Source organism: Galeopterus variegatus, unplaced genomic scaffold (assembly GCF_000696425.1).
Source record: "Galeopterus variegatus unplaced genomic scaffold, G_variegatus-3.0.2 Scaffold1857, whole genome shotgun sequence".
In the NCBI taxonomy this organism is placed as follows: Eukaryota; Metazoa; Chordata; class Mammalia; order Dermoptera; family Cynocephalidae; genus Galeopterus; species Galeopterus variegatus.
The window spans coordinates 331,931-336,663 of record NW_007727968.1 but is presented as its reverse complement, the minus strand read 5'-3'; the positions used below and the strand labels follow the sequence as shown (position 1 = coordinate 336,663).

The window sequence follows — 4,733 nt, the reverse complement described above, 5'->3', positions numbered from 1 at the left end:
CTAATATTCTGGCCTTTTCATCCAAAAGAAACAAAACAAAGCCCTCATTTTTCAAGACTATAAAGTATAAATACTTGAATAATAAAATAAGGTCTAAATTTACTATTTTTATAAAGTGAATGGAATTAGTTTCTAATGAGTCTCCCCAAAAGTGACAAAAGTCTGATTTCCAATTATTCTCAGATAATTTTACGATTCCTGTATTACTGGGATATCAGACATGAAAAGCAATCTACTTAATTAATGATTAATCCATTCGAATTTGACTATTAGGTTTAAAATGCCAGAAATTAAAAACCCTTTGCAGAATATCAAGACTATGTTTTAATAAAAAAGAAAGCACTTTGGCACATAGGCAGTGTGGGCTTTTGAAAAGCCCTTTGTCACTAACAGTCAAGCCTCTTTCTTGAGAGATAAGAATAATGGGTTCAGTATTAGAAATGTGAGCTATCTAAAGAAAACAATATGGTAACATAATTGATATCTAGTGAATTGCTTACTATTTTTAAACAAATTATTCACTAAGGAAAACTGTTTCCCCCTTTCCCTTGAAAAGCATTAAAACCTTGAATGTATTTAGTTAGATAAAGGGAACAAAAACTGTATTTCAGCCACTTTTTTAAATGCCATGTTTTCATTTGTACTTAGAAAAACACAGAAAAAAAAAAGTTGTGAGTTATTCCAAGTGTAGTGAGAATAAGAATGAGTGGGAAAAAAAGATAACATAAAAGCATGTACCACTGAAACCAGACAATGAAGAACATATTCAATTATACAAATGACTAGAAACACCACTTACCTCCTTCTGACAGAGGTACTTTTGGGGATACAGGATACAGGAAGGGGTAAAGCCTTGATAACGGAATAAGGAACATACCAGAGCTAAAGTTCTGAAGCAAAAACCCCAGAGTGTTAAACAGGTGTGTTTCAAACCTACCCTCCTCCCAAATGATTGTCATCCCCCTGAAATCCTACCTTAAATAATCAAACTTAAAGAAATCACTTGACTAGCAGGAACGCATATACTGTCTTCATGCTGTCAACAGCAAAATTCCAGAAGTCACTGTGCCTCTTAAATGATGACAGTCTGTTCTCCCGAGAGGATTTATGACCCATGCCACCTTCTCTGGATGGCACAATCACCCTGACATGAACTGTACAGTCTGTCCGAGAAAAAGTTCTCTCTAGTACAGACTTTGAGAATGAGCAGACACACACCATCAAAGTCGTACCACAGCTTCATTTAATCACGGAATCGAGCATACATGCTTTTAATAAAAGCTGCACAGAATTATTACTGGTTGTCTCCTGAGCTTCTTTTCAATCTGAGAGGTTTTTAATACATCACACCAGGATTATAGTTCCCTGAAAGGATTTCTAACCTGGAAGCAGACAGGGGTTTCAAAGAACAAACACACACGTACACTTCATCTTGCTGCATTTTTAAACTACTCTCTCAGAACAGAATCTTTCTTCCCTTCTAATAAACACATGCTTGTATATATTAAAATAAAGAGAGTATATAGATTAATAACTCAATACTACCTTCAATCAAAGAATAAACCCCCAATCCATGACAGGCTCACCATTTCACCAAATAGGCACTTGGGGCAGAGGCACTGGAAAAAAGCAAAAATGGAACAATGCAAACCAAATAAAAGAGACACTGTAACCTAGGAGAATGTTCTTTGCTAGGCTTTCGGAGTTAAGGTAGGACACACACTATTCCACTTTTGTTCCAGTGCGAGATAGATCCACGGAGGCTGGGCATGGTAATGTACAATGGGTATCAAAACCACACAGTCTTTGCAAATTAGGTAAATTAGAGATCATTTGATGGGTATTCTATTGTTGCTATTGTAATCACAGTAATTTTCCCTGGTAATGGTGCTTCGTGATGANAGTGTAGTGAGAATAAGAATGAGTGGGAAAAAAAGATAACATAAAAGCATGTACCACTGAAACCAGACAATGAAGAACATATTCAATTATACAAATGACTAGAAACACCACTTACCTCCTTCTGACAGAGGTACTTTTGGGGATACAGGATACAGGAAGGGGTAAAGCCTTGATAACGGAATAAGGAACATACCAGAGCTAAAGTTCTGAAGCAAAAACCCCAGAGTGTTAAACAGGTGTGTTTCAAACCTACCCTCCTCCCAAATGATTGTCATCCCCCTGAAATCCTACCTTAAATAATCAAACTTAAAGAAATCACTTGACTAGCAGGAACGCATATACTGTCTTCATGCTGTCAACAGCAAAATTCCAGAAGTCACTGTGCCTCTTAAATGATGACAGTCTGTTCTCCCGAGAGGATTTATGACCCATGCCACCTTCTCTGGATGGCACAATCACCCTGACATGAACTGTACAGTCTGTCCGAGAAAAAGTTCTCTCTAGTACAGACTTTGAGAATGAGCAGACACACACCATCAAAGTCGTACCACAGCTTCATTTAATCACGGAATCGAGCATACATGCTTTTAATAAAAGCTGCACAGAATTATTACTGGTTGTCTCCTGAGCTTCTTTTCAATCTGAGAGGTTTTTAATACATCACACCAGGATTATAGTTCCCTGAAAGGATTTCTAACCTGGAAGCAGACAGGGGTTTCAAAGAACAAACACACACGTACACTTCATCTTGCTGCATTTTTAAACTACTCTCTCAGAACAGAATCTTTCTTCCCTTCTAATAAACACATGCTTGTATATATTAAAATAAAGAGAGTATATAGATTAATAACTCAATACTACCTTCAATCAAAGAATAAACCCCCAATCCATGACAGGCTCACCATTTCACCAAATAGGCACTTGGGGCAGAGGCACTGGAAAAAAGCAAAAATGGAACAATGCAAACCAAATAAAAGAGACACTGTAACCTAGGAGAATGTTCTTTGCTAGGCTTTCGGAGTTAAGGTAGGACACACACTATTCCACTTTTGTTCCAGTGCGAGATAGATCCACGGAGGCTGGGCATGGTAATGTACAATGGGTATCAAAACCACACAGTCTTTGCAAATTAGGTAAATTAGAGATCATTTGATGGACACACACTATTCCACTTTTGTTCCAGTGCGAGATAGATCCACGGAGGCTGGGCATGGTAACGTACAATGGGTATCAAAACCACTCAGTCTTTGCAAATTAGGTAAATTAGAGATCATTTGATGGTATTCTATTGTTGCTATTGTAATCACAGTAATTTTCCCTGGTAATGGTGCTTCGTGATGAAGTGCAGTTCTCATAGGATAATTGTGAAAGATACCAAAAGATTCAGGATGCAGCATCTGGTTTTAAAAAGCTCTTCAGATTCAAATTGGCATTTTACTTTATCTTGAAAATTTATTAGAGATTCAGATCATGCCAGTTTAAATGGAAAGGTGAAAGCAGGGTAATTTCAATCTATGAATTATTCAATCTCAGCCTGGCGAAATTACCATCCATGAACTGATGCTCTGACAGTCCCTTCACAGAGCCTCCATTACGCTTGTCATTTTTATTTCTTTATCTACGATCTCTTTCTCAGTTACCGAGCTTGTCCCTTAGGGCTCGGCTTCACAAACCAAGTATTTCAAATTGGCAATAACCTAAATGTGCTGCTGTCTCAAATTGCTGTCTCCACAGGCTGTCTTTTTTTCCCCCAAATCATTAAAAACCACATCCATGATGATATCTGTTAGGCTCTTCGATTAGATGAATTAAAATACACGTGCACACACACACACGCATGCACATGCACAGGAGGGCATCACTGCGAAGAAGAGTTATGTTCCGCTAACATCACAAGAGAGGAGAAAGTGGTGCTTTCTGCGTCCTTCTTTGTTGTCAGTGCGACCCATCCTAGCTGCATAGCATCACGCAGAAAGAAGCCAGTGCTATCGCAGCCTTGCCTGGCACCCTGATTTCCAGCCAGAGCTGACGAGGACTGCATGGCAGGCAGACTAATCCAGACAACAGCACCCTTAGCGAGCATGATTATGTAGGAAAATGAGAAGAAGCCATCGGATGACTGAAATTAGATTGTCATTCTCCCAGGCTCCACCTGCACACAGACTGCAATCGCAGCGGCTCTCCACTTGATGGCTGGTTGTGTCACTGCTAGTCGACAGCTGTCCCGCATCCAGAGAGGACTGGGATGGATTTAGGTCAGTGATTCTGGTTTCTCCTTTAAACCGTGTCCTAACTGAGGAGGGGGGGATCTGCGCCAGCCCCCGTCACCAGCCTTAAACGTGAGCTGGGGAGTCACAGAGCGTCAGTGCGGTGAGTCGCTTGCACAGGCCCCAGCCAGCCAAACCATGGCAAGCACCATCTCCTTTGTCCTAGCCTTTACTCCTGCAGGTAGAGCAGCGTGGCATAAGAAGCCCCCAAACTATTCACCCAAGTGGTGGGAAACCAGCCGGGCTCCATCAGAGGCAGCTTGGTTACAAGGCTGTGGGCAGCACCTGCTCAGCTGAGAATTCACGCTGCAAAGCTAGAAGCCTTCATGTACGTTCAGACTGCATCTCTGCTCCTGGCTAAACCAAGGTAAATACTCCTCATGTAAGAAATGCTACGTAGTAGCTGGAAAATAAAACTTTAAAACTCGTTCGCTTTGTGCCTAGTTGTACACCTCTGCTTTGCCGCATTGCGACTAGGAAACTGCAGGGGCTGGAGCTGGCATTTGCGATAATGCAGAAAGCAGCAGCTATGACACAGCAGTCAGCTGACTTGCAGGGTGTTAT

General features: G+C 40.7%; 1 long non-coding RNA gene across 1 annotated transcript in view; it reads right to left on the bottom strand.

Moving 5' to 3' along the window:
• LOC103595822 overlaps positions 1-1,805 on the bottom strand; it is a 4,331-nt gene extending 2,526 nt beyond the window's left edge. Inside the window, exon 1 of the long non-coding RNA XR_550989.1 lies at positions 976-1,805. This is a non-coding gene — a long non-coding RNA (uncharacterized LOC103595822). The remainder of the gene's footprint in view (positions 1-975) is intronic.
• Positions 1,806-4,733: the final 2,928 nt, after the last annotated feature.